This window comes from Xyrauchen texanus, chromosome 1, assembly GCF_025860055.1.
Source record: "Xyrauchen texanus isolate HMW12.3.18 chromosome 1, RBS_HiC_50CHRs, whole genome shotgun sequence".
NCBI lineage: Eukaryota > Metazoa > Chordata > Actinopteri > Cypriniformes > Catostomidae > Xyrauchen > Xyrauchen texanus.
In genome coordinates this window covers 65,688,442-65,709,346 of record NC_068276.1, presented here as the reverse complement: position 1 = coordinate 65,709,346, position 20,905 = coordinate 65,688,442, and the positions used below count along the sequence as shown (strand labels likewise).

The window sequence follows — 20,905 nt, the reverse complement described above, 5'->3', positions numbered from 1 at the left end:
ATTAGCTGGAGAAGAACATATGTCTTAAATTGCCAACAATGACCCAAAGATGGCATTAGAATTCAACTTATTGATGCCCTGGTTATATGTGTGTGTGTGTGTGTGTGTGTGTGTGTGTGTGTGTGTGTGTGTGTGTTGGTGTGCACCTGTGTTTTTGTTTGTGTGTGCGTGTGTGTGTGTGTGTGTCAGATTGCTGTCATTAGCTGGAAAACAACAGATGACTTGTAATGCCAAGAAAGACCAAAAGATGGCTTGTGTGTGTGTGTGCGTGTGTGTTTCTGTGTGTGTGTGTGTGTAGTGTGTTGTTGTCGTTAGCTGGAGAACAACAGATGACTTGTAATGCCAACAATAACCAAAAGATGGCAGTAGAACTTAACTTATTGATGCCCTGGTTATGTGGGTGTGAGTTTGTGTGAGTGTGTGTAAGTCTTTGTGTGTGTTTGTGTGTGTGGGGGGGGGTGAGTGTGTGTGTGTGTGTTTGTGTGTGTATGTGTGTGTGTGTGTGTGTGTGTGTTTGTGTGTCAGATTGCTGTCACTAGCTGGAAAACAACAGTTGTCAAATTCCGACTGGCCTTTCCTAAAAACATAACAGTCAGATTTGCAGTCACAACACTTTATTTAAAACATGACAAGTAGTGTAAAATATACTGAATGACTTTTGACGAAATACAAGTCCACTCATAGTGATTATGACTTCTGAATACTTTTACTAAAGCCCTAGAATTCAATACATTTACAACTATATTATATAAATTTATCACTGAAGGGAACTGACTGTCTTCAGAAAAGATTGATGGCATTTTCTTTTCATCTTACCTCCGTATAATGCAGGGGTCGGGAACCTTTTTTCACTTAGGAATGAGTGGTTGGCTGAGGTGCCATCTGTTGAGGAAGTACTGAAAGTGATCCAGAGTCTGAGACCAGGAAAGTGACCGGACAGAGATGATCTCCCAGGAGATTTGCTGAGGGAGGGTGGCGTTTGTGCACAGACTGCCCTACATGACATCATAACAACAGTCTGGACCACTGAACATGTTCTGCAGGATTGGAAGTATGCCCTGGTGGTCCCACTTTTTAAGAAGGGGGACAGCACATACTGTAACAACTACAGGGGCATCTCACTCTTCAGTGTGCCAGGAAAGGTCCTGGCGAGGATTATTTAATATCGTCTCGCTAGGCACACTGAGGAGAGGCTTTGCGGAGCCACAATGGAGTTTCAGGAAAGGGCTTTCCTGCACAGATGCCATATTTTCTGTCCATCTGCTACAGCAGAGGTGTAGGGAATTCCAAAAAGACCTACATCTCTACTTTATTGACCTGGTCAAGGCATATGATACCATCAGTAGGCCTGGGCTCTGGGTTGTTCTTAGTGATTTTGGATCTTTAAGGACCATTATGATGATTAGCGGGCCCGGGTAAAGCTACGTGGCTAGGAGTTAGAGCCATTCCCTGTACACCTTGGGGTGTGACAGGGATGTCTTCTTGATCCCACATTATTTAACATCTATTTTGACCACGTAGTTTGTGAAGCCTTCGGAAGCTGTACCGGAGGAATTTCCATTTAGTACAGATACAATGGGAGGCTGATCGATGCCTGGTTGCGGTCAGGGGATGGCTCCCTATTGCTCAACTATCTTATGTATGCCAATTATCTGGTAATTGCTGTTCATTCAGAGGAGGAGTTGGGGGTGCTGCTGCTGAACCTGGAGCTTGCAACTAAGAGGCCTTACCATCAGCTCCAAGCACCTGCCTGGGTACATTGTGCCATCGGACACTAACCCCCCCAGCTTCAAATTGGTGATAGAGCAGTTGTGGAGAAAGTATAGAGTGTAAAGTTTCCCATGCATGGGCAGTGTGCTCACGGCCAGCTCCGGTTTAGCAGCAGATATCTCACTCCGGATCAGTCGAGCGGCATTATCTTTTCATCGGTTGTGTAATGCTGTGTGGAAGCTACCTTGTCTGTCGCTCTGCACAATGCTTCAGGTCTGGGTCCTGGGTTTAACCAGGCTGGATTGTGTGAGAAGCTCACAAATCCTTGAAAGATCTGGATTTGTCCCATCGGTGAGCTCCTCTGGCAGGAAAGGCTGCGTTGGCTGGGCCATGTAGCCTGCGTGCCTAGCCACCGCATGCCTAAACGTCTTTTGTTTGGCCAGATTGAGGGGGCTAAACGGGCGCAGCACGGGCTAGAGAGGAGACTCCACTGGTTTGATGGAGTGAATGGAGTGATCTGGTGCAGGATGATGTGGATTTGGCCCCTGTGGAGGAGGCTTGTGAAGGATGCTACTGAGCAGTTGGAGGCAGTCGCCCTCAACAATGAGCGGAGTGCCGAATGGCTAAAGAACGGCATGTTGTCACAGTAGGGGGCACAGGTGGTCCATCAGCCAGTTGTCTCAATCAGTCGACCCATGGCATCTGGGTCTGTGACCTGTGACCTCCTGCCAGTGGGCTTTCGACACTTCATGTGGCCTCAAGGTACATATAGCTTGGCACAAGCGTTGTGGTGACATCACTGCCACTTAGTGGTGACTGGTGGTTGTTTTTGTTGTTGTGTGTGAGTGTTTGTGTGTGTGAGAGTGTGAGTGTATATGTGAGCGTGTTTGTGTGTTTGAGTGTGTGTGTGTGTGTGTGTGTGTGTGTGAGTTTGTGTGTGTTTGAGAGTGTGTGTGTGTGTGTGTGTGAGTGTGTGTTTGAGTGAGTGTGTGTGTGCACAAGTGTTTGTGAGTGTGTGTGTGTGTGTGTGTGTACAGGCTTTGCTATACTTTTGAGGACCACATATTTGAAAACGTCCTCACAAATATTGTAAAAGTATTTGAGAACCCATTTGTGAGGAACTTTTAGCTGGTGCTCACAAGTAAAAAAGCCTCATCCATCAGCTAAATTATGTTTATCTTTCTTATGAGAGTTAGGTTTAGGGGTAGGGGATAGAATATATCTTTAGCCTGCTATAAAATAGATGATTTTATAGAAAAGTCTATGAGTTGTCCTCACAAGTATAACAAAATAAACGTGTGTGTTTGTGTGTGGGCAGGTTTAGATAGTTTACTAGGACTTAATTTTAGTTACAAACTGGTAATTTCAAAGGTATTATACTAGAAATGTGGTTTATGAGGACATACAAATACAAATGATACAAATCACTTAAAAAACATACTAAACGATGTTTTATTGAAAATGTAAAAATTCTGAAAGTTTTTTGTGAGGTTTAGGGGATAGAATCCATAGTTTGCACAGTATAAAGTGGTGGTGGTCTAAACCACATAACTGGTAAACTGGTAATCAGAAGGTCGCTGGTTCGATCCCCATAGCCACCACAATTGTGTCCTTGAGCAAGGCACTTAACACCAGGTTGCTCCGGGGGGATTGTCCCTGTAATAAGGGCTCTGTAAGTCACTTTGCATAAAAGTGTCTGCCAAATGCATAAAAATATAAATAAAAATAAATAAAATATAAAAATAATTTGTGTCTATAGAGAGTCCTTGAAATGATAGCTTCACCAACGTGTGTGTGTGTGCGTGAGTGTGCTTTTGTGTGTGTGTGCCTGTGTGTGTGTGACTGTGTCTGTTTGTGTGTGTGTTTGCATGTGTGCGTGTGTTTTGTGTGATTAACGAAAGAATCTCAATGCAGGTGTCTCTACATGCTTTTTTAAGACCTGAAGTTCTTTTTAACTTGACACTGTGTCTAAAAAGGTGCCGGTCTAGCAGGAGATGCTGAAGAAACAGCGAAAAGTGGTGCAACAGTCAAGGACATTCATCTATCCTGTTTTTACTTAGGAAAACAATGGAAAAACAGAGCAGATGCACGCTAAACACGTTCAGTGTGAACGGCCCATAACTCAATCCTTCGCATGTATCTGTGAGTAGAGCGCATGGGCAAAACAAATCCGGAGACTGCTGACAACAGTGTATTCATGTGTGTACACAGAACAACATGTCACAACATCAACATCAAGAAATATAAATTATCTGCAAAAAAAGGAAGAATTTCCAAAACAATTGCAATTTCAAGCTTTCTATAGTATTTTTTTGCAAATGTGTGTGTATGTGTGTGTGTGTGTGTTCTGTATTGTGAGTGTGTTATCATCAACACCTTTCATTTCTGAGTGTGTGTTTAGCATTGTGGAAAATTTGTCTAAAAAATACCAAAGGTGTTGCTTTTTTTTTTACAACCTCTTAGACTTATTGAATCAAGTCCAATTTTGTTTTTGTATGTTCCGATGACAAATGGAAGACATGTTACCAAGTATCGTACTGCTCAGATAAAGGAAACCATTTTTATTCCATATTAAAAAATTTATTTTGTGCAAAAATTACAGAGTACCATAGTAGGGTTAAATTGAATGTGTAACTAGACATCACATTGCATTATTGTTTGTTTGGTTGAATGAAGCATAGATGAATGAAATAAATCATGGCAAAGTGTTTTGCTGCATGAGAAACTAAATACAGACACAACCTGATCTCAGACCATCATGCAATGTGTGAAGATGTGTGACTATTCACATATTATAAATTATATATCCATTTCACTACACTTCAAATCAGAAAACTTTGGAAATCAACTATTTGTTTTTTAATTATGAGTTACCTGGAGTTGGTTCAGAGTAGCTGTTAGACATCAGCACTGAAAGTAAAAAAACAAGAAGCATTTCCATTAGTTCAACACAATTCAATACAAATTAAAAAATTAAACCATTTATGCTCAAAGTTTATTGTAGTTAAAATAAGTGTGTTTAATGTTCTTCTTCTTAAGATAGTTTTCCACTCATTTCTATGTGGATTCATCAGTCGACTGATGTTGGAGATTCAGTGTGTGACCTCATCATACACACATCTGCAGGACTCACAGTTGAATTTAGAAGCGAATTCACTCAAAAATAAGTGAGAAATGAGAGCTGTCTGCAGGACTCGATAACAGATCTGACATCAAAAAACCGACAGTTTCAACCAAAGGAGACTGGTGGTGGTGGCGTATTGGGCTAAAGCAAATAACTGTTAATCAGAAGGTTGCTGGTTTGATCCCCACAGTCACCACCATTGTGTCCTTGAGCAAGGCACTCAACTCCAGGTTGCTCCGGGGGGATTGTCCCTGTAATAAGTGCACTGTAAGTCGCTTTGTTCCTACATCCTGGACTCCGCAGGAACCTATGCCAGGATCCTGTTTGTGGATTTCAGCTCTGCCTTTAACACCATCATCCCGGCTCTGCTCCAGGAGCAGCTCTCCCAGCTAAGTGTGCCTGACTCCACCTGTAGGTTGATCACCGACTTCCTGTATGACAGGAAGCAGCATGTGAAGCTGGGGAAACACGTCTCTGACTCACAGACCATTAGCACTGGATCCCCCCAGGGCTGCGTTCTTTCTCCTCTGGTCTTCTCCCTGTACACTAACATCTCTGATGATGACGAGTCCACCTACAGGTGGGAGGTTGACCACCTGGTGACCTAGCTGGTGCAATCAAAACAACCTTGAGCTCAATGCTCTAAAGACAGTGGAGATGGTTGTGGACTTCAGGAAGAACTCAGCCTCACCTGACCTGCCCCCATCACCCTCTGTGACTCCACAATCGACACTGTGGAGTCTTTCCGCTTCCTGGGAACTATCATCACCCCAGGACCTCAAGTGGGATCTGAACATCAGCTCCCTCATCAAGAAAGCACAACAGAGAATGAACTTCCTGCGGCAGCTGAAGAAATTCAACCTGCTAAAGACAATAATGGTGCACTTCTACACAGCCATCATCGAGTCCATCCTCACATCATCCATCACTATCTGGTACGCTGCTACTACTGCCAAGGACAAGGGCAGACTGCAGCATGTCATCCGGCCTGCAGAGAAGGTGATTGGCTGCAATCTGCCGCCGCTCCATGACCTGTACGCCTCCAGGACCCTGAAGCATGCTGGAAAAACTGTGGCTGATCCCTCCCACCCCGGCCACAATCTCTTTGAGACACTCCCCTCTGGTAGAAGGCTGAGGTCCATCAGGACAAAAAATCTCACACCACAAGAACAGTTTCTTCCCATCCGCCACTTGCCTTATCAACAATGCCCGGTACCCACCCTGACACTCTCCACACTCCACCTCTGGCAAAAAAAATAAATAAATAACAAGTCACATAGGTAGCTTACGCTGTGTGAGGTCACAGGTTTCAAGAGTGCTAAATGGGTAATGAAAAAACAACTAAATTTATTTTCTAATTTGTAAATTTGTTCTTGCAATGCCACAACAATTTACAATTTTTAAAGAATAAGCTAAACGCACCAATTCCAGCTATTTTACTTATTAAGAGTATTTTGATGACGCTTGGATCTGTTTCACAAATTTGTTTACATTTTATTTTCTGATTAGTTTAGTGACCCCTTCTTGAAATGTCAGTAGGTGGCACAAATGAGCATCTATGAGTGAGTCAGTAAATCATTTTGAGTTGTTCATGAATGAAATCTACCAAGAGACTTTATAGTGTTTATGCATTAAAAGAACAAAGCAGGTCTATAGACTTCCTTCAGACTGAGCATAATTTTTCATCCAAAAAGTCAAAATAAAAGTCTAATTATAGTGAGATTCAATAATGTCCTTCTCCTTTATTAAAACTTGCATGGCTACACATCTACTAACTTCAGTAGAAGAATTATAAACACAAAGCAGATTGACAGGATAATTTTCAGTGAAAAAGTGCTAGGTGTGCACAATAAACATTGAAAACATGTATTTGGAAGAGAGAAAAAAGCTTGCAGTTGCTTTGATAGCAGAAAGTAATAAAAGGACTCTGATATTCATAAACGATAAGGTAATATTTAATTAAAATAAATTATGAGACTTTCAATGTCTCTTCACAAATTTGACAGTTTTTAAATATTAATTGTTGCTTAGTACTCTCAAAGACATTATTGGATATAAAACGTGTGTGTGAAAAACACTTTGGTGTAGTGGCGTCACTTCATAGACTACAATGTATTCTGCAGCGCTGACGCGAGTCATGTGATGACCCTTTAAACGTATAAATATCAATCGCTTTTACACATTAATCATTGCTCTTCACAATCACAAAGTGACCAATTATGGTTTCAAAAGGCGAATTTCTCCGAAAAGTGAGGAGTTTAGATTTTTTTTGATGCATTTATTTATTTTGTGGAATTTTATCATTTCCCACGGCACACCTGATCATTCACGTCACAGTGGTTGGGAAACACTGATTTAAGGAATTGTAACATTTAACAGTAACTCTTAAAAAAATGAAAAAATCAAATGCCATAACATTTTTCATTTTCATAATACACCTCCCAATACAATCCCAAGTCTTCCTGCGGTGTCCGGGTACTTCTGAAGATCAAATTGTATTGACCAATGCTCTTTTAGCATTTTGTGCCTTTTACATTTATTAACGATTAGTATAATTTTTTCAGCTTTTCTATTCAATAATTCGCAGAGTTGGGGAACATACTTTTAAAAGTGTACTTAAATAACTGATTTTTCTAGCTGCAAAGCAATCTGGTGATCTTTTTACACACAGACAGGGCAAACAAGCGACAGATGGGCCTTTTTAACAAAACCTTTAAATGACTCGAAAGAATGAGTAGTCTCCGAGAGTGATTCGTTCATTTTGGCGGGCGCAAAATCCGTGCTCATGTTTTGTTCATTTGATGTGGGACAGCGGCATAGAATCTGTACAGGAAAAATAAATTATTAGTTCACGTCCCGAGTCGGTCTGCTAAGGATCTCCAAAAGCATCAAGGTAGTGGGGTAAAAAATAAGTAGGGTGGGGGAAATAAAATAGTAAATGCTTGAGAGTCTTCTGCAATCTCTCTTATGTGTATTCCACATTATTCCAGTTTGAGTTCAACAAGAAGAGAAAGTCAGTGCAATGAAAGAGTGAAATCCAAAAGACAACACTTATGCAATGCACAAATTATAATATTCAGATTATGAATGTGTGAACATAAAGACAACACAGTTAAAATGACATTAAATGTGATGGTCTACACCCCTGTATGTCACCATTCATCAGTAAAGAAAGGGTGTTAGTGGCTCATTTTTCTCAACACATGGGTAGAGGGGCACACATTCATCACAAGAGGGCGCACTTATGACAATATTTGTTTTTTACAAATCCCCTACAGATGGCTTTTCATGGTGGGTCACCTTTTAACAATGTTTCAAATTTGTCTGATTTTGTCATAAAATGATGTAGCAGTGACCCCTAAACTTAAACGTAATATATATTAACACACACACACACACACACACACACAATTAACTAGGCTGAATTATTAAATTGCAAAATCATTCATCTTTTTAAAAAAATATACTTTGGAAGATCAGTTGTAAAGCCCTTTCCCTATCAATTTTATGTTATTTATTGAATTTCCTTATTTTAATTCCAATTATTCTTATTTTTTATTTATCTTTTTCCCCACATTCTATTTTTTTCTTATTAACAATTCTCACGATTTCCTCATGCAGGTTGTTTGATTCTTTAATTAATTCATTAAATGTAACTACATTTGGTAATTAATGATTTAATTCATATAATCAAACATGCTTAAAGTGGTTAAGGGAACCGTGGTTTTGAAAAAAACAAAAAAAACACCATCTCTGCTTCAAGACACGCACACTAGCTGTGACATCTAGTGACGACACTTGGCTTGCTTTTGGAGCCGTTAGATTAACCGCCACCGCCAGAACAGCAGAAGAACTGAACACTTACTTAGTTATAATGAACACTAAATGTATTCAATTCTGTTTTAGATCAAGTACAACTATATACTTAATTTAGCAAACATGCTAATATTGCTTTGGCAAAATGTCGTTTGCTGTTCTTATTAAATAGATGCAATTTTGTATTTCATATACATTTCCCTTTGTAACCCAGACTCGGCCCAGTACCGGCTAAGTGTAAAATTTTTGTTGCCATGATTGTGGCCCTATGCCAGCAGTGTCGGCTCAGTTTTAGCACGCGGACTCGAGCAAGGGTACTTGGGCCGATTCTGGCATGTCATTCATTACCGTGTTTCACAAGAGTCCGGCAACCCCAAGTGAGCCGAGTTATTTCTTCTGGCCTGTCGGATCTGAGTCATTATTTGGCCAAACCATTTTAGCTACCTGGGATATTACAACAATAGGGCCTCCTGCACATTACTCAAACATGTTCAATAAGAACAGCAGACAGACCGTAGATTAATAGAGAAGTTGAGAGCGATCTGAGAGCTCAAGATGGAGAGAGTCTATTTAAAGATACAGCACATACAACACCAACTCACGGAAACAGAAATAGGCCTATGTCTGATTCAACAGATAATCCAAAGATTATTACAATAAAGTAAGATACAAGTATATAAAATATGAAGAGATGAAACACATCAAAGTTACAACATGTACACAAGTCCATCATCTTTCACATGAACACAGACAGATGCATTTGATCTGTAACACACAGTAATAACTGCAGTCTTCACTCTCATCATCACTATAACACCAAACATTATTTATATATGAACAGAATAAAGAATACATGAACACTGAGACAGTAAATCTACAGTATAGACCTGTGCACCCACATCACCATCATGTGTTTCACACACACAGAAATAACAGAAGATAATATAGAATATAATAAAACACTCACAGAGTATAAGAGGCAGCACACTGGACTCCATACTGTCACTTTAATGATCAGTTTAAGCTGTGCGGTCTGTCTAAACCAAACCCTTCCTGTGTTCAAACGTCATTTCACACTTCAGAGACAGAAATAATGGGGGAGACAAGACTTTATTTTTTAACAGGAAAAGGGCCCAGAGCAATATAAGGGGGCCTGATGTTCCTCCCACACTGAAACTGCAGAAGTCAAACCACAACTATGAGCTCATCTCTTTTATTAAACCACTAAAACAAAATATAAAATAAATATATTAGATTTATAGCATGTATGTTTCATATTTATTGCATATAGCACATGGTTACTGTGCAACCAAAATCCCATAATAACCAGGAAAAAAAGATTTGATGTATAACAGGGACTTTTAACTATAAACAAATCCAAAATACACAATTAACTTTTATTGTGTTGGATAAATTTCATTGTCAACAATTCTTCTGCTCTGTTGAACATTTGACACATTTTGAACATTGAGCTTTAAATATTTTCTCTAGAGAAAAAAAATGTTTCATTTGAGTGAAATAAACTCCAAGATTTTAAACTGTGAACAAGAAATAAACTAGTGACGTGACTTTGGCTCCTCCTTCAGTGGTGTGTTTCTACTAGGTCCTGTAGGTGAAAATAAATATCTTCTCCGGCTGTTTGTCGCGTCGCATTTGAGTGATTGTTAAACTCTCGGCATCATGTCTAGAAGAGGATAATAAGTTGTTAAGCGTCATCGTAAAGTTTCGTTTGATTATAATCAGAGGATCAATCCCGCTATTCATAGTCTCGCTCGCCGTGTAGGTGTCACGCGGATCTCCGGTCTGATCTACGAGGAGACTCGCGGTGTGTTGAAGGTGTTTCTGGAGAACGTTATGCGTGATGATGTCACCTACACTGACATGTCAAGAGAAAGACGTCACTGTCATGGACGTTGTTTACGCGCTGAAACGACAGAGACGACCTCTGAACGGATTCAGAGGATAAACGACTTTATTCTGGAGAAATTAACGCGCTTTTATGAGTCACATCTTCTCACACTAAAGAGTCGATGTTTAAACTGTAGTGTTGCGGGAGAACAACGGAAAGTGTATCGGATCGTCAGTTTGAAAAATGAGGCGATTGGCGGAACTTCCATTTCAAAGCTTTTGATTGGCTCGTTCCGCCCGTCAATCTAAGAGCTGACCAATGAAATCATTTAGTGGGTTTGATTCATGATGACACTCAGAGGACGCGTCGTCTCCTTTATAAATCACTTTGTATGAGGAATAAAAACTGCAGTCAGATGAATCTCATTGTGCAAGAGAAACCTTTTGCAAGTGTATTTAGGAGAATTTGTGGTTTTAAAGGTAAAGTCTGGTCACACCAAATATTGATTTAGCATGTTTTATGTTTATTGCACTTTGTATGAAGTCAATTGATAAATAAAACTATTTATTACATTATTTGTGGAAAATGCCACACTTTACAGCATTTTCCAGAAATGCCTAAAACTTTTACACAGTTCTGGATATTAAACTTTTCATAAACAGTTTAAAGCGGTTCAGAAACTTTTCAGGATTAATATCAAAGCTGATACATTGACACCATCTTCTGGACAATAAAGGCTCTACATGATACAATTGTACAATAATGTCATTCTTAACTAGTATATCAAACTTATAAGGTAAAATTGTAATATCTCTGCAAACACAATGTACCAGATATATAATGTTTTAGTTATATTTGGTGATTTCATAACATAACTGCAACATCTCAGGATGGTAATATCATTACCATTATAACCAATTCACAAATCATCTTCATGCTTCCTAATGTTGCAAGATTACCCAGAATGGCCCAGTTACATAATGTATTTGTAATATTTTGGCAATTCCATGATTTACTGACAAATTAACTGCAACTTCATGGGCAATAATTTCATTACCATTAAATTACTGTTGGGAATTTTCAGGATTGGCCCCCAAGTATCAAGTCAGGTCTGCGGTCGCTCTCAATCTGGATCCTCGAGGGGAGAAATGATTGACAGACACTTCAGTATGCAATAGTGATTTCTCATACTTTATTGTTCAGCACAGCATGATATACCTTTGTAGGAACAGGAAAAGCAGTACATTAACTACATTATCCAATGAGATCAGTCTTTACCTTATTTGAACAAGACATTCAGATTCTGAATTAATTACATAATTATCGAAAATATTCCAGAATAGACAAGTTCAACAAGACTGTTCAACTTTTGACCTCAGACACTCGGAAGAGTAAAACAGGGAACCCTTTCCACATGATTTCTGTTACTGACACACACACACACACACACACACACACACACTCTGAAACTAGGAACTGAGTACTAGCTGTGAAATGTCAGCTTGCTTAAATATATTTATGGAAAAGTCTACTTTTCTCACAATTACCAAATCACAAATCATCTTCACGTCCTCCTAATGTCCCAAGATTACCCAGAATGGTCCAGTTACATAATGAATTCATAATATTTGGGTAATTCTGTGATTTATTGGTAACGTAACTGCAACGTCATAGATCTGTAATATAATTACCACTTCACGTCCCAATTCCACATTTTTACGTTCTCCAATGTGATAAATAAAATCAGTCCAGTCGCAACACAGGAAAACTGCATTTCTGTGACAGATTAAAAATTAATGGGGAATATCTTGTGCTTTTCCGTGGATGCTCGGTCCTTCCTGTGTGTGTTTGAGCCGGGATGTCCGGAGCACTCGTTGCCATGGTTCACTCATTCAGACATCTTGAGCTTAGATGATAAAAATGTCCCACCAGGACATAATTTATGAGCAAATTAGCACCCAAAACAGTCCCATGGTTTGTTAATAAAAAGCTTCAGCTGCAATATTACTCTTTATATAACTTTAATAATAATATTATTACACATAAATTGCATAATCAGCCACAATCAAACTAGTTGGAGGATACAATTGAAGCATTCGATGTTAAATGAAGGTAAAAAACACAAACACGTTACTATGCGTCTTCACATGTAGACAACACATTGGAAAGATGATCTGTTATTTGCACTTCTGACCAGATGGCACAAGTACAAGCAACATTAGCACATTTTAGCAACATAAGTTCACGTTAGCAACATAAGTACATGTTAGCAACATAAGTACATGTTAGCAACATAAGTTCACGTTAGCAACATTAGCACATGTTAGCAACATAAGTACATTTTAGTGTAAATTGTTGCAATGGAGGCTTATGTTTAGCTTTTGAGTAGTGATGTGTCGTTCATGAACGATTCGTTCATTTTGAACGAATCTTTAATATGACTCGGGACTACCGAGTTGTCTCAGAGAGTGATTCGTTCATTTTGTGTTGACCGCGCATGCGCGCAACATCGCATAAGGTACATGAAGTCATAAATGATTAGTTCATCTTTCGCGAGTCTTCGGGTTCGGCCGGGTCCGAGTCTTTCGTTCTTCCTGTCAGTCCCATAGAGACTATGCTGTCAGTACCGGAAAGAGAAATGATTAGTTCGTCTCTTCGGTTTCGAGTCGTTCGTTCTTCAAGTCAGACTCACAAACCCATAGCACTATGCAGAGACAGAAATGATTAGTTCATCTTTCGAGTCTGAGTCCTTCGTTCTTTTGTCACGTGACAGCTGGTATCTCGCATCAAATAAAACATTAGATTCAGTATTATTGATCTGCGTCTGAATGTACATTGTTTTATATGTTGGGAATTAACATACAATTATCAAAATATATGCACAATAAACATCATCTGAAAAATAAAAAAGGTCCATCTTATTATTGTCCCTGTCCATCTCTTTTTTTATTGTTAATATGTTTTTAGTTTTTATTATTATTATTGTTATTAGGATATATATATATATATATATATATATATATATATATATATATATATATATATATATATATATATATATAAAACGTGTGTGTATATATATATATACACATACATACACACACACACACACACACACACACACACACACACATACACAATGTGTGTTTGGTTCAAACAAGAGTTTAGCCAATGGTTGAGATGAATTGCAACTGTCACTCAAGGCTGTCACCAAGGGGATAGTGACCCTTTCACACCCATCCCCCATTGTTTTGCGCAAGGTGAGGAGCATAGAAGAGACAGATCAGGACAATGTTGAGCTCTAGAAAAGGAGTGATGTTTGGACTCATTTTGTTGCAACTTCGGCCACTGAGGCAAAATGCAACATCTGCAAGAAAAATTTTTCTACTAAAGGAGGAAGCACTTCAAATTTGAGAAGACACTTGAAAAGCTCACATCCAACTGTGCAGTTAGCACAAGTTAGAACAGAGATTGAAGATGGTGGCCCTGCAGCAGCTGGAGCTGTGTCCACCACCAGCACCTCTTCTGCTGGATATTCAACTTCTTTGGCTGGCACCTCATCTGCAGAATCCAGTATACCAGCAGCACCTACCACCATCCAAGGAGCAGTTAGGTCAAGGAGGCCACAGCAGCAAACATCTATGAGTAGTTTCATAATGCGTCCAATGGATCCGTTAAAACAGAGCAAACTAGATGAGGCTCTGGTCAAAATGATTGCTTGTGACTTTCAGCCCTTTTCTATAGTGGAGGATAAGGGCTTTAAGGAATACTCACATCTTCTGGACCCATCATACAGCCTACCTAGCAGAAAAACTCTAACAAAAACTGTAATGCCTAGGCTGTTTGAGAAGTTAAGAGCTGACATCATGGACACAATCAAGAGAGCATCTGCTGTATGTCTTACAACAGACTGCTGGACCTCTGTGACCACCACAAGTTACATGGCTGTGACTTGCCATTTCATAGAGGACTTTCAGATGACCTCTTTTCTCCTGGACTGCTTTGTCTTGACAGACAGACACACTGCTGCTCACCTGGCAAGTGAGTTGACCAGGGTTACAAATGAATGGGGTGTGGTTGACAAAATTGTAGCCTGTGTCACAGACAATGCCAGCAACATTGTTTCAGCCCTGAAAGACCACCTCCACTGGGATCACGTACCTTGTTTTGCACATTTATTGAACCTCATTGTGAGAGCTGCACTGAAAGAGGTCCAAGCAATATTGCAAAAGGTCAAGACAACTGTTGAGTTCTTCCATAGAAGCACAGTTGCTTCAGATAAGCTGAAGGCCACGCAAAAACAGATGGGTCAAGAGCAGCTGCGCTTAAAACAGGATGTGGCCACAAGGTGGAATTCAACATTTTATATGTTAAAAAGATTTATTGAAATCAAAGAGCCAATCATCTCCACCCTGGCTCTCACTAATGCATCTCTGCCAACCTTGTCGCCTGATGAATGGGAAATCTGCAGAGAAATCGTGGATATTATTCATCCATTTGAGGAGGTCACTACAGAAGTGAGTGCAGAAAAGTAAGTATTTTTTAAATTTAAATTTTTTGATTATCATTCATATAAAAAAACACATTTTAAACTCTATATTTCTTAATCATGCATGTATTTCTATGTGTAATATTGATTTTGGCTTTGTTATATGTACAGTATGTAAACAATTGTACATTTTTTTGTAGGTTTGTGACTGCCTCCAAAATAATTTTGATGACCAGAGGTCTTCGGAGGATTGTTGCCCGGAATCAAAGGAATCCATCCAGATTTGAAGCTGTTAAAAAACTAGTGGACACCCTAATGTCAGAAATGACTAAAAGGTTTGGCAGAGTGGAGCTCATTGAGAAGCTTGCTGATGCAACTTGCTTGGATCCAAGGTTCAAAAAGCAAGCCTTTGTCAACCACCAGGCAGCAGAAGAGACTGTGAAGAGGGTTACAACAGCTGCAGCAGCTATTAACCCAACTCAGAGTGAAGAGGAGAATCCTCCAGATTCTGGTGTGACTTCCAGTGCAGGGGCCATGTTTTGGGAAGACTTTGATGAGAGGGTAGCAAGCTTGAGGCCTTCTGCTACCTCTTCAACTACATCAGATGCTATGGTTGAGATGCGGGCCTACCTTGCGGAACCACTCTTACCCCGTACATCAGACCCTCTGGCATGGTGGAGGAGATGTTCACCTGTTTATAAAAGCCTTTCTGAGGTCATGAAGGCTAGACTTTGCATTGTGGCCACATCTGTACCATCTGAAAGAGTATTTTCTAAGACTGGGCAGATTATCTCAGACAGAAGAAACAGGCTCAGCCCAGCCAAGGTCCGGGAGCTTGTTTTTTGAATGCAAACATGCGTTAAAGCAGGCCCTAAATATATAGCCACAGTGTGTTTTAAAATTATTTCTTTTTTATTTATTTGAAAAGCCTGGCTTGTTGTGCAATATTGTGTTAGGCTTTATATTGTGATTTAAGTTATATGGTTATGCTCTGTGGCTTTATAGTGTCCTTTTCATTCTTATTTATTTTTTATTTATTTTTATTTAATTCCTTTTGGATAGTTATCCAATTTTTTTAAAGCATTGTTGGCAAAAAATAAACAAACAATAAACATCCAGTCAATATAGTGTGTACAGTGTTGTAATAAGCTATGTTACAAAGGTGTAGGTTTCATAGGTTTATTAAATAACTGCATATTTAAGTTATATACTGTGACTTTTCACAAAACAACTCGTAGACTTTTTAGGTGATTTTTTATGGACTAAAAAACATAGTGAATGGAAAAATGCATGAATACTACATTCTACATTACTACATTCAATGTTATAGAAAAGAATCTTCATGACAGAAATTCACAAATACATATGAAAAAAGATACAATTTTAGACCAGAAACGTAACATGTAACTGTAAAAGTAAAAATCAAATAAAAAACTAACTACAACATGTTTGTAAGAATGATGTGAATTATGAACTAGGTTAAGTATTTAATAGGGCTGTCACGTGACAAAAGAACGAAGGACTCAGACTCGAAAGATGAACTAATCATTTCTGTCTCTGCATAGTGCTATGGGTTTGTGAGTCTGACTTGAAGAACGAACGACTCGAACCGAAGAGACGAACTAATCATTTCTCTTTCCGGTACTGACAGCATAGTCTCTATGGGACTGACAGGAAGAACGAAAGACTCGGACCCGGCCGAACCCAAACCCGAAGACTTCGAGAGTCGAGACTTGAACTAATCATTTATCTTTCCGGATCCGGACCGGTATGCTGCATGTGCATGCAGTCAGTGAGTGCATTGGCTGCTGTGTCACACCACACGGCCCACACACAGACACTGACGAGTCGACATCGACAACTAAGTATTTTTAGCGTTTTGAAGTTCGAACCCGATGACACAAGAGGCGGAGAAAAAGGAGGTGAGGTGAACTAACTGCAATAGCTTAAACTTAAGACCCAATTAATAAATTAACATTTCGGTTTCTTATAAATTGGCTTTGGCTGCATTACCCTATAGTTTATTTTTATTTATTTATTTCAAATTGAATCAACATTTTCGTAAGTAGACTACTTGATGTTTTGGGCTATTTAACATGACATTTAATTATATTCTGCTGAAATGAACGAAATTACTCGAAAAAAGATTCGTTCATTTTGCTGAACGAGACTCAAAGATCCGAGTCAGTAAAATGATCCGAACTTCCCACTACTACTTTTGAGCTTGTTTTAATGAACACCCACAGGTCTCACCAACACACATACATGTAACTCCACATGAACTCACGTGTTACCGTATATGACACAGTATTCCCGCAGGCCAATTAAGCTACAATATATGACTCCTCTCCTTTTGTGTTATTTCAATAACAAGGAAAATTTTAACTGAAAATGGCTAGGCAACACATACCCCAAAATTACACATACCCCTCATTTGAGATCACAGCAAAGACTTTTCATGGTCCAGTACAACATCTCCATGACAGCACAAACCGAAAGAAAGATTAACATATCATCTCTGTACTGTTATACCTCTAACAAATCACAGGAGATTATGTAATCATCAATAGCAACATACATAACGGGAATATCAGCTTGTAATAACGCTCACTACAATATGGCGTTAATATATAAACACGTAGAAACCGAAACCGAAAGTAAACCGCTGATCGGCAATGAACATCACTTAGATGAATTTCCCTTCATTCATACGAACATATCAGAGTAATTCTAGTCATCATCAACACAGTGACATGTATAAAGACATAATCTGCAATATTATTACCTCAGGAGCAGGGTGGGAAATTAACTTTTTTGCCCACCAGCCACAGTGGCTGGTGGATGCCCAATTTTACCAGCCACTTATATTTTTTACTAGCCACTTTTTCCGGAATTCAAATTTATAAAAGAAAGTGCACTAGCATATTTTGAATTGCTTCAATAATTTTTTTTATTATTAATACAAAATTAATACATAATAAATCAATAAAAAGTGATGTGAAAAAAGTCACTTTCGTCTTCTTCATAGTCATCATCATCTTCAGATGTCTCCTTCTCATCTTCAAGTTGGCTCTTCTTGGCTCCTCTTTCCATGAAAGCTCGATAATAAAGCAAAATACAGATAGGGTTGGAGATGAAAAGTTTAACTGACACGCAATCGAGCTCCGGAGCACTCACGGTAGGCTATCGGCTCCTATCCTCGCGGCTGCTAAAACTATCGCTAAACTAAAAAAACGATAGCTATCTAGCCATCACAAAACACACAACTTCAAGTTAGTAATTTAACGTTACTTACTTGCACATCCAAACGTAGTCCCGAAAAGGTCTACCCTTTTTGCCGATCGCATGGACGTTTCTGAATAGAATTCTCATTCGGTCCAACTGCGCGGATTGCATAGAGCAGATAGCCTTTATTGCCACACTTTGCTCCTGGGGTCCCGTCTTCGCCAGCTGTATGGCAGTGCACTTGATATGAGACTTGGATGACTCGTGCTCTTTTATTGACTCTATTTTAAGGTTAGTTGTTCCTCTAACGAACGAATTGTTTGCATTTTCGGACGACGCATAGGTTCGACAGTAAGTAGCCTACAGTGCATGGACTGTTCGACGGGAAGGTAGGCTAATCATTCCCTCATTTTCCCTTCGTCTTCAATGCGCCACTTGTTCGAAAAGTACCTTCTCTTTTTATTTACTTCGCCCTCAACAGTTTGTACAGCTACTGCTGACTCCGCGGCGGGCCTCTTAACACCGGGTATATGTCGCCACATTTTTTTAATTTTCCTTTCGTCTGTACTGTATGTAGGCCTACCTCAGCTCAGCTATATGTGTCACTGAAAACCAATCAATGAGTTACTCACCACCATTGGCTGGTGGCGGGTGCTAATTTCCCACCCTGCTCAGGAGTCAGATATCATTGAACAAACACATGTGAAACACCAGATCTCAATACACTCAATATCAGCGGATAAACATCACATTAACAGTCATGAAAGTATCTATAGATTCATCAGAACATATATCAGGGAAATAATTACTCACAGTCACTCATGGACGCACACTTTAGCACCCACAACATGTTATCTTGTTTTTCATCTGCCTTGCTCCGCTGTATGCCGTTGATTGACAGGCGCTCTAAGCCCCGCCTCTCCAACACTGTACATTATAAATATGTTGACACAGTTCAATATTGATGTGATTCCGTCACAACTGTCATTTTGATATATCGATGTGCTATTGTTTTATAATAATAGATTGTTTATATTTTCTGTATAACCATTTGTTTGTTTGTTGTTTACTCTGAGTTTGTGTATGCAGGGACATGCACAGACATTTTGAGGGGCAGGGGCTCAAGTGAAAAAAAGGGCACTTCTCATAATTACGTATTTTTTTAAACTTTTTTTTTAAGCAAAAAAGTATATATATTAACACAACTCTGACTTCCTTTTTAAAAAAATTATTTAAAAAGTTAATTAATTTTATCTTCCTCAAACTCACGCAATAATTAATTTTCAAAAGATGTCAACAAAATAATCAGTTCACACAGAAACCATGGTCTCCTTAGTATTCACTAGGTGTATAGAGCAGCAAAGGAAACCATGCCACATGTTTTCTATGCTACTAGTTTCAAGTATATATTTAGAATAACCTAAATAACTGCATCAAGCAGAGGGGCGTGTTTTACTAATAATTTGAAACCAAGCATCAGAATACTGAATTGCCTGAATGTTTTCATCAAATACATAATATGTACATAATATATTATACAAAAATATAATATTATTATTGCTATGCATGTACACACACACACATACACAATAACTGATGGTGACATGGACTTAGTTTCACATTTGAGGGAGGACTGTATCATCATCATCAAATAAAACCTTCAAAATCCACATTTAGATGGAGTTTGTTTTAAACCTACTATCCTCCATCTGTTTGCATCTGTAGATTTCTTCTAAATTCATCAATTTAGATTTCTAAATTTCAGGGGGAAAGACTCTTGATGTATGTAAGTCATTAACTGGGGACGTTCTGTGGTGATATGCTTTAATTATTTTGTTTATCCTATTTACCTGCATTGCCCTGTCAATTAGATGCAAATATGCGCATTTTAACTAGTTGACGCATAATTTGCATATCAGTTTATCGATTGTGATGATGTTATTAGACACTCACACTGTATTCACCTGTAGGGTCCCCATTTAGTACAGTAGAACTGTAATGAAGACTATGTAATATTCTGGTGGAAAATGAGCAGTCACAAGACGTCCGGTCAGAGACGTATATCTCTTTAATAGGTGGTAATTTGCAGCCACAGTTAAACAGTAGTGGTTCTAAATGAAATAGAAATAACAATATTTAAATTATAACATATTCAAGATAACATTGCTCACATGGTTATATGCACAGAAGAACATAAGCAAGCATTGTAGTACTAAGTTATCCATACATTATAACATCTAGAGTCATCAAATTTGGCAGATAGTAAACCACTAAATACTACTATTAGTGATATTATGCATGCAATGACTCAATATTTCACAGGTATACAAATATAAATCACGTAACATAAAGACAGAGTCAAATAACACAGATAAAATGGTGTCACGTTCTCTGACACGTGATCTCAATCAAAGCGATTGTACAGAGATGATATAATCATCATATATCCTTATCTATCACAAATAATCCTATATATATGCTCAACTTTACTTAGAACTTGAGATTACATGCTCACAAATAGATATTTAACCCTCTTTACATGTATCTACCTCAGATAATCTCCGCGATGCAATAAACAAATGTATGCGTCGTAACATCAAAAGATATCAAATTACCGGTTTAACATCAAAATAGTAATACTTGAAATACAACTCGTAAGGTAATCAATAACTGAACAAAGATTACTCACTGG

The 20,905-nt window shown here is 38.8% G+C and overlaps 1 protein-coding gene across 1 annotated transcript in view; it reads right to left on the bottom strand.

Moving 5' to 3' along the window:
* LOC127646031 (basement membrane-specific heparan sulfate proteoglycan core protein-like) overlaps window positions 1-20,905 on the bottom strand; it is a 409,929-nt gene that overhangs the window by 231,001 nt on the left and 158,023 nt on the right. The window lies entirely within an intron of this gene.